This window comes from Brassica napus, chromosome C9 (assembly GCF_020379485.1).
Source record: "Brassica napus cultivar Da-Ae chromosome C9, Da-Ae, whole genome shotgun sequence".
NCBI lineage: Eukaryota > Viridiplantae > Streptophyta > Magnoliopsida > Brassicales > Brassicaceae > Brassica > Brassica napus.
In genome coordinates, this window is record NC_063452.1 from 43,805,138 (window position 1) to 43,816,011 (window position 10,874).

The window sequence follows — 10,874 nt, forward strand, 5'->3', positions numbered from 1 at the left end:
ATTCGAGTTTGAACAATCCTAACAATAGTTCTATGTGATCAAATCAACCAATCAATGTTCAATTTCAAACAATCAAAATTGATTTTCAGAATTAGGGTTTTAGTGTTTCGATTTTATTAACAAGCAATTTCAATTTCAAGATGATCAAATTCAATCTCAATCAATCAATCAGTTTTAATTAATCAATAGCTTTCGAATTAGGGTTTAGGGATTTCAAAAATTTGATCTTAGATCTAAGGGATTTGATTTAAGATTCAAAACCTTTAAGGTTTTGATTTTAATTGATCAATGGATCAATCTCGATTTTTAGGATTTTGGGATCGAACTTATAGAGCTTCGATTTACTCGCTTAGGGATTGATCTATTATCCTATGGCTTTCATCTTAGAGATTATATTTTAGGGTTTCATTCTTTACAATCAACCAAATTCGATTCATTATGTTCTTAGAATTTGAAATACCTTTAGTTTAGTTGTTTGTAGAAACCGGACCACCAAGAGAGAACCTTGAGCTGGACAGCGAGCTGGAACGGAGTCGCGAACGGATTAGGGTTCGTTGGTATCGTCGGGTTCGGATTAGGGTTCCAAAGCAAATCAGCGTGCACTGTATCTATGTGTGAGGGCACTTCGGTGGTCAGATCGACAAACGGTTTGCACTGACTGATTCGTCTCGGCCAGGGCTTCGATTTGATATCTTGATCGTTTTTTGGGTCTTCACGGTTTGGGAGAACGGCCTCTTCGAAGTTCCAAGGCAGATTCCTTTTCATTTAGGGTTTTAGCGATTTGGTTTTAGGCTCAGGGTGTTAGAGGATATCGTGCTGATAATGTGTTGTAAACTTAAGGATTTAGAACTGTAAGTTTCTGTATATTATTAATGAATAAGTGTTCCCTTTATATAGGGGTTACAAGAGAGATAAATGGAAATACAATAATAGGAAAGATTACAAATTATAAACATAAACGAATTAGGAAATAGGCAAGTTGTACCCGCCTCTCTCTCCTCTCCAAGTCTCGCGGCCGCCTCTCTCTCTCTAGGGTTGGACCGTCTCTCTCTCTAAGTGTATAGGCCGGTTATGGACCGGACCGGTTATGGACATCCACCAATTGATTTATAACAACAATATCAATATTTCAAATTAAAAAAATGTATTTAAATTAAAATAAATTTTATAAATAGATTAATATACAATTAATTATATAGTGGCATGTATAAAATCTAACAATACTAAAAGTAGGATATCAAGCTCTCTAAGCGCGTCTACGTGGGATTGGAAATTCAGACCAATCAGAGATTGACTTTCTGCCACGTCACTTATTTCCTCGGTCTGAACCGGATCAAGATTTATGTATCTGAGAGGGTCCCATTTTGAGATCCATCGTCAAACCCTTCATCTTCCTGCACCTCCCTTCTTTCATCAAACGTATAAAAAAAATATCACTCACGAATAGATCAACGTTACATCTCCTTCACTCCTTTAAGGAAAAACCACATTCAACACACAATTTTGCCTTCAGTTCCAAATTAAATCCCTTCTAAACATCTCTCTATTACATCTACCCTTTCATTTCAATCTGAATCCAGTCATTTCATGTATCTATGAAAGCTCTCCTATAAATTTAGGGCCAAACACGACTAAACCCTCGCCACAATCCACCGCAAAAACATGTCGTCAGCAGATTCGTCTTTCTCAATTCCCGTCTTCCTTTATTGATGATCTTCATCATGATTTATGTCTCGGCTTCATACATCTCCCTCGACAGTCTCCATCTGGATTGATTCAACGTATTGGATTGCATATATGTTGGCTTACGGTATGAAACTTACCTTATATTTTGTTTTTCATCATTTTCATTTTAGTTTGGCATCTATTAAAGCTTTCTAGAGTAGATTGTGGATACATTGTATGTCAGGAAAAAAATAGTGTTACTGTGGTTGATGAAAATATGGAGAGCCTTAAGAAGTACATGTATTTATTTATTGAGTCAACATTTCCCTTTCTGTTTCTAAAAATTTGTTTTAATGTTTCTATTTTCTTTCAAAAACTTCTGAATCTTCTAAAGAAAAAGCTGAGAGTTTCATTCAAGGGAAATAAAAAGGACGCCACTGAATTCTTGGAGGTATATCATTTTAATTAAAAAAATTCGTTCACTAATGTTTTGGCTGGTTTATAAAAAATAGCATGCATCATGTAATGTTTTGTTAGGAGATGAATGAGAAAGAAGCTACATAGATGAAAGAAATCATGGGTCGAAAGGGGAATGGAGTTCTATGTGTCTACCCTCGGGAAAAGAACATCAAAAATATGCTGTCCATCTCAAAAGAGAAGAAGAAAGAGCACCAACGAGTTCAAGCAGGTATAATCATATATGGTTTGATTTCTCATGTGTAAACATCTGCAACTTTTCATATATGATAACTCCATTCTTCACAATTGAAGTTTGTCCTTTAACTTGGATGAAACTTACCTCATCTTACACAATTGAACGTTGTTACTTTCTTTTATGCAGACTTTCTTTCTTAGTTTTGCTTTTTAAGATTTCAAGAATAAAATCAGGTTAGTCCTGTGGATGGCACCGTTCTGAGGTTCGGGGAGTTAAAAGAAAGTAGAGGGATGAACGAGCAAGTCAAAGGACATTCCTACTCAGCACCAGGTCTTCTCGGAACAAACTCACCTTCCCATGGTACCTGAAGGTAAGGATGAATCTGAGAAAGAAGTTGTTGCAGATAAAATCGACAAGTCTTGGTTGAGAATCTCTTTGGCTTCTCCAAAACTACGGGAGAGCATCTCAGCTAGGTCAGTGAAATATTAGCACGTCTAAGCAATGACTTTAGTGTCAAGAAAATTGCAACTTATATGATCGAGTTTTGTTGCACTCCGATGAAGGGGCTCTATTATTGTGTGATATACCTAAGACCAGTGGACTATCATCGTATACACTCTCCAGCTGACTGGAATGCATTGGTTCGTAGACACTTTGCAGGTTTGGTTACTCACTAATCTCTCATGACCTTTGTAACTATTGGTATCTTTCTAAAAACACTTTTTTCTCAGGGCGGTTGTTTCCTGTGAATGAGTGTGCTACAAGAACTATAAAAAATCTCTATGTTGAAAATGAAAGGATAATTATTTATTTGTAAACGTACCAAATATGTGTATGCTTTTCTTTTATCTCCAGATATTGATCGTCAGCTGCTAATCTAATTGAGAACAGGTCGTACTTGAAGGGATATGGAAACAAGGTTTTATGGCACTTGATGTTGATGGTGCGACCAACATTGGATCCATTGAGGTAAGTTTGATGAAAGTTACATATCTTAACTCTCTAAGCCAAAGAAATTACTGACATTTTCTGTCACAGCTATTCATCGAACCTAGGAGCAAGTGTATGATCCACAAGGTCATGGCGTAAAGCTTGAGAAAGGAAAGGAGGTATGTGGTTTCAAAAGATAACAGATACAAATTGGAGTCTAGGGAATGTAATAATATTCTTTTATTAATGTCTTTGGTAAATGGTCGATGCAGGTAGGTGTATTCAACATGGGATCAACTGTGGCGGTTCAAACAGTTCCTCAGATTACAGATTCTGTGTGAAACTCTGTTTGTTAATGACAGTGTCTGAATATGACCCTTTGACAGGCTAATAGCGGTTGAGTGTTGGAGCTACCTAGATGCCTAGAAGAACTCGCTGGCAAGCAATGCTTCTTTCATGATTCAAGTGAAACCATACAATTTCACTCCCAACCATGGCACCTTCACGTACAATGTCTGCAACTTCTGAGGACGTGTCTGTGAAACTCATTCAGAGATAAACAAAGCTTAGTAAAGAAAACATCTTCAACAGCGGTGATTGAAATAACGCATCTACTTATTAGTTATAGGTTGAAAGCAGCAACACAACTCCACAAGCGGCATGGCAGATTGCACAACCACCTGCTTCTGGCACCAACCCGATGGATGGGGCTACAAAAGGGATGGACGTTGATCAACCAACACCACCCAGCTTTGAAGATGAGGAGAAGAGCCTCAAACGCCCCTGGAGTGATTGTTGGAAGTACTACAATTCGTCTTTCCCACCAAGTTTTCTTTTCCTACATTACAAGCTCTGCGCAATTACTCTTTTCCGTCGTTTGTGTTTTTCCTATTTTCTTTTTAAAATTTCCTGCAACAAGCTCCATCTGAGAACATTGTTATTCTAATTTAAATTAAAGGAAGTTTGATGGCTTAACATGTTCACTAATATTCGTCTGGTATAATTAACATGTGGCTACCTTTAGTTAGTCCCTTGATGCATCAACATAGACTTCACTTAATGCACCAATCAAAAACCTCACCTTAATCGCATCGTACTTTTAATACTCTCTATTTTCTTAAAGAAATACAGTGATTTGATCAAGTAACATAAATGCCGTAGCATTCAACCGTCTACTGATAGTATCAATTTTTTTTTTGTAAACTAATAGTATCAAATCTTAAACCCGATAAAAAGGTCATCAACTAAAAGCTGAATGACACTAAAATAGAACCAACCAAAAATAGTGACACAAATACACTTAATATGTTCAACGACGGTGAGGCAAATAATACCAAAAAAAACATCAAAAGACACACACATGTCAAATGATCGTCATTTACAAGGTTTCTTCAAGTAAATCAAGAACACACCTACACCTCCCTACTTATTCCCTGACCCACAATTCTGCAAATATCTACAACGCAACAACACACGTTTAAGAATAACTTCACCTACAGGATTAATTACTCCATAAAGCAACAAGCCAACAACATATACGACCCCGCGCTTGTGCGGGGGGTTCCGCCCCTAGTATCTATCTTATTAAAAGAGAAACATTGTGTTGGATATAACCTTTATTTTGTAAATTTTAAATTAAATACACCTTTCTACTTTATAGTTAAACCTACATTAAATCACTAATATTTCTTTATTTATATTACTATCAATGTTTCTAGGCAATATACTAATTTTTTTATAATACTATCCATGTTTCCAAACAACACTATAATTAATCTTGTGTCCAAACAATATAAAATATTAGATTTCATCTTTTTCTTTCAAATTATTTAGATAAATTAAATAATTGAAAAATTCAAATAATTATAAAACAACGAAAATAAATAAAACTTATTTTTACAGGTTTAAATACTAAAACAAAATTCAATCAATAATATATCAGTTAAATTAATGGATTATTTTATTTATATTTCCTAAATAATGGTTATATCATTTATTTAAGTAACATAATAATTCAATAATAGCCATTACATATAATATATATAAATTTTTTACATTGTACAATAAATATAATAATAAAAGTAATTATGAAAAATGTTCAAAATATATGTTATTTAGGGAAAAATGCTTAACACTAATGGATAACAACAAATTTAAACGATTATAAGATAAACAAAATTATTAACAAGATAAATTTTACAAAAAGCTATAATAAAATTAATTAAGCTATATAAAAAGGAGAAATATGGTCAAGACATATTTCTTTGCGATGGTACGGAACAAGGTGGTACTTGTGATATTTCGGCTTGGGACACATTTTATTTGGCAGTTTTCGGATGTTAATTACTATTGGATGGGTTATGTCGGCGATAAGAAAGAGAGAAAATAAAGAAGGTATGAAATCCTTAGCTCCACCACATGTTAAGCATACGAGAATTGAGTTTGACCAGAATAAGGAAAGTAGTTCTGAGTTAATCTGAGACTGGAGTTGGCCTAGTGGATGAGGGCGTGGAAGATGGTCGGATCTCACTTATCTGCTTGGGTTTCTCGGCCTGGTATCCTAAACCTCGCGTTAATGATGTGCCCCGGAGACACGGTCGCCAACTCTCCTAAAAGACCTTTCTTTCATGCGATTGGCGTACATAAATGGGATCTCCAATAGCTGGCCCAAAAGTTGGATAGGGGTCAAGACGCAGTCGGGCGCTGGTGGCTTACTCAAGTGCCCCCCGAACCGCGAATGGTCACCTATTACACGGCTCACTAACTCCGCCTTTATCGTTTTTAATTATTTTATATCTACCATTTTTTTTATCAAAATTTTGTAGAACGTCATAATTTCATAAAATTGCAAAACAATGAACTGTAAAATTTAGATTAAAAGGTGACAAATTATGAAACTATAAAACAATTTAAATCAAATTGGATTACATATCGGTCATCCATCGGTTCATTCGGTTAGTCTCGGGTTTTAGTGCTTTTTTTAAATATGTATATTTCTAAAACCTAAATTGAATTATGATTAACCGGTTTGACCGGTTCGAGTCGAATTTAAAAGCACTGATTTTTTAAAAAAATATTTTAAATACACAAAAAATTTACAAATTAACAAAATACTAGATCTTGACCCGCGCAACCGCGCGGGTGTTTGTTTGCATATATTTTTATATACAATTTTGTTTACAATTCTAAATTGGTATATTATATAATATATATAAAGTGTGTATATCACTTTTTAAAACATAATATTTTTATCATATATGTTTTTTTTTATTGTTTCAAACTTTTACATATATTTATATTTTTTTATTTAATTTTTTAGAATTTTATTTCATTATATAACTCGTAATTATATATAAAGATTGGTAAATATTGTTTAATTGCTATTTCATTATTTAACTCATAATTATATATAAAGATTTCTTATACTTTTTTTTGTTTGTTGGATTAGTATTTCATTATTGAATAAAAAAATTGAAATAGAATTTGGAAAATATTAAAATATTATTATTTCCAAGGATAAAAAAAAAACATTTCACAAATAGATAGTGGTCGCTTTCTGAGACCAGGTTTTTCTAGTGAAAAAGGAAAATCAAATAGATAGTGAGTCACAATCTTTACTTATAGTTTACACTAATCAGAAAATATTTTGAAACTTACTTGCTACAGAGGTTACACAATTTCTCTGTTCAACTGCTGTTGAAGCTTGGCCAGTCCCACAATCTATACCTATGATTAGAAAATTTAATTTTCTTAGAACTCAATGCACATTGCGTAAAGAGAACCTGATCAGAACTTCAGTTCGTAATGATAAACATACTTTTATAGCACTTGCTGTTGTTAGTCGGTGTACATGGAGTGATCAAGTGTCCTTGATTTGCAGGATTTGGAACAGCACGACTTGGAATGTATCCAACACCTTCGTATAATCTATTGAAAACATAAGGTAAAGGGATATCCAAAACTCCATTTCGTTTTCTACCAAGTTTGGTTTGAACATGAACAAAATTGCCATCATTCTGTTTTCGTCTTGCTGTCCTATCTCTTCCTTTGGTTGAATTCACCAAAGGGGGAGCACTTGGTTTACGTTTCATTGTGCCTGCAATGGTATTAGTTCAACACCAATTCGATATATATTATACGTGTTTCATGTGGAAATTTAATTGACCTGTTCAGGTTTTGAAGTAGTCAAAATATCTCTGCTCCTTGTGAAATGAAAACCAAACACGGTGATACAGAAAATGTTTGAGCAAATCTAGCAGATGAGAAACGAAATGTAGCGTTTTTGAGTTATTACTTTTAAAATATTTAGTTGCTAAAATCTAGAAATTATTGTTAGAAATGGAAGATTTATGACTTAAAAATGTAAATAAACATATTCATAAACGAAATTTGTCTCTTATTAACTATCTATATTTTATCATCGTTTTCTTTTGTGGGGATATTATTAGATTTTGTGAATTCGTATATGGTATGCAACTAATGAATATATTTTAGAAAATTACTAATTAATTTTTTTCCTTTGTTTCAGTAATGATATTGAAATATATCAAAGACTCCAGCCAAACTAAGCCATGCGACTTCCTTTTGTTATCTTATACTCAGGTTAGTTCCTTAAACCATTTATTGTTTGATAGAATATTCAAGTGGTTTGGTTAGATAACAAGGTAATCTATACTAATAAAAGGAACCTTTTGAGGATCTATGGGACGTCCACATCAGCGAAAAAAAATTTTCTCGAAAGATGACACGTGGCATAAAATATAGTTTTACATTTTAATATTACTAATTTTCGAAAATTATAAATAATATGTAAACATACATCATAAAAAATGGAAAAACTACATTAAACATATGTAAAATAACCATTTTTCACTTAAAAAAGCACTAAAAAAAGACGGCTTATATCCATAATGTAACATTACCGTTTTATAAAAAAAAACAAAAAACATTATATATAATTTTGAAAATAATAAATATATGTAAACATACAACATAAAAATGGAAATACTACTTTAAACATATGTAAGATTACCATTTTACATATTTTATTTTTAAAAAAATAATATGTAAACATACAACATAAAAAATAGAAAAACTACATTAAACATATGTAAGATTACCATTTTTCACTAAAAAAATGGCTTATCTCCATAATGTAACATTACTATTTTGTAAAAAAAACATTATAATATGTAAACATACAACATAAAAAATGGAAAAACTACATTAAACATATGTAAAATTACTATTTTTCACTTAAAAAATAGACGGCTTATCTCCATAATGTAACATTACCGTTTTATAAAAAAAAAAGACATTATATATAATTTCAAAAATAATAAATATATGTAAACATACAACATAAAAAATGGAAATACTACTTTAAACATATGTAAGATTACCATTTTACATTTTTATTTTTTAAAAATAATATGTAAACATACAACATAAAAAATAGAAAAACTACATTAAACATATGTAAGATTACCATTTTTCAATAAAAAAAAGATAGCTTATCTCCATAATGTAACATTACTATTTTGAAAAAAAAACATTATATATAATTTCGAAAATAATAAATAATATGTAAACATACAACATAAAAAATGGAAATACTACATTAAACATATGTAAGATTACAATTTTACATTTAAAATAACAATAATATGTAAACATACAACATAAAAAAATGAAAAAAACTACATTAAACATATGTAAGATTATCATTTTTCACTAAAAAAAAACGGTTTATCCCCATAATGTAACATTACTATTTTATAAAAAAAAACATAAATATAACTATTTGACTATTTGTTCAAGTTCTTCTATTAAACATTGCCGTTTTACATTAAAAATAGAAAAAAAAATATTAAGATTTAAACATCTATATTAAAATATAAAATGTAGATATTAACTAAGTATAAAGTATAAGAAAGAGAAATACTCAATATATAAAAAAGTAAATAATAAATAAATATTATAAATATATAAATATATGAATTATATATACAATAATAAGTAAATGCACAATTTTTAAAATATGGAAAGATTACATTAAATATTAAACATCTATCTCAAAAATGTAAAATATAGATATTAAGTAAATAGAAAGTATAAGAAAAAGAAATACACAACTTAAAAACAATGGAAAAAATATATTAATATTTAAACATCTATCTTAAAATGTAAAATATAGATATTACGCAAATAGAAAGTATAAGAAAAAGAAATACACAATTTAAAAAAATAGAAAAAGTACATTAGTATTTAAACATCTATCTTAAGGTCTCGGGTCTAATTGTATCAATAAGGAAGGGATCTTTGAATCCCGAATAAAAGAGACATTTTGAGGCTCCATAGAACGTCTACATCAGCAAAAAAAAATTATTCCGAAAGATGACACGTGGCATTATTATTTCAAAAATAGAAAATAAATAATAAGTAAATTTGCAATATAAGGAAAAATAAATAATAAGTAAATAAACAATATAAAAAAATAGAAACATTGCATTAAACAATAATAAGTAAATATATAATATAAAGAAAATAAATAATAAGTAAATATATAATTAAGAAATAAAAAAACTAAATTAAACATATATCTGAAAAATGTATAGTATAATAAATAATAACCAAATACACAATATAAGAAATAGAAATATTAAATTAAATATTTATCGTAATATTAGAATAAATAAATATAAAATAAAATAAAAAATAATAAGAAAATATAGTATATAAGAAATAAAAATATTACATTAGATATATATCGTATTATTATCATTGATATAAAAGCAAAAAATTTAGAATAAAAATAAAAAGAACCTTTTGAGGCTTCATAGAACGTCCACATCAGCGAAAAAAATTCGCCCGAAAGATGACACGTGGCATTATTATTTCAAAAAATAGAAAATAAATAATAAGTAAATTTGCAATATAAGAAAAAATAAATAATAAGTAAATAAACAATATAAAAAATAGAAACATTGCATTAAACAATAATAAGTAAATATACAACATAAGGAAAATAAATAATAAGTAAATATATAATTAAGAAATAAAAAACTAAATTAAACATATTTATCTGAAAAATGTATAATATAATAAATAATAACTAAATAAACAATATAAGAAATGAAAACATTACATTAAACAATAATAATTAAATATACAATATAAGGAAAAATAAATAATAAGTAAATATAGAATATAATAAATAGAAAAGAAAAAAATTAAAATAAATAAATATACAATATAAGAAAAAATAAATAATAGGTAAAATACAATTAAAAAATTAAAAAACTAAATTAAACATCTCTCTGAAAAAAATGTTTAGTAAAATGAATAATAAGTAAATATACAATTTAACAAATAGAAATATTATATTAAACATCTATCGTAATATTAGAATTAATAAATATACAATATAAGAAAAAATACACAATAAGTAAATAAACAATATTATAACTCACTAAACTAAATTAAGCATCAATCTGAAAAATGTATAGTACAATAAATTATAATTAAGTATATTTTTTTTTGACAACAATAATTAAGTATAAGAAATAAAAATATTACATTAAGCATCTATCATAATATTAGAATAAAAAAGTAAATATACAAT

The 10,874-nt window shown here is 29.3% G+C and overlaps 1 long non-coding RNA gene across 3 annotated transcripts; it reads left to right on the top strand.

The window, feature by feature from the left end:
- The first annotated feature begins 1,148 nt into the window (after window positions 1–1,148).
- On the top strand, window positions 1,149–4,225 carry LOC106420700. 3 transcript variants are annotated; one of them, XR_007329384.1, is made up of 8 exons: window positions 1,149–1,810; window positions 2,060–2,116; window positions 2,203–2,353; window positions 2,507–2,793; window positions 2,884–2,980; window positions 3,212–3,289; window positions 3,359–3,429; window positions 3,523–4,225. It is a non-coding gene; the product is annotated as an uncharacterized LOC106420700 (long non-coding RNA). The 3 variants fall into 3 exon arrangements; XR_007329386.1 differs by having other exon boundaries at window positions 3,637–4,225; XR_007329385.1 differs by having other exon boundaries at window positions 2,554–2,793.
- The last annotated feature ends 6,649 nt before the right edge of the window (window positions 4,226–10,874 follow it).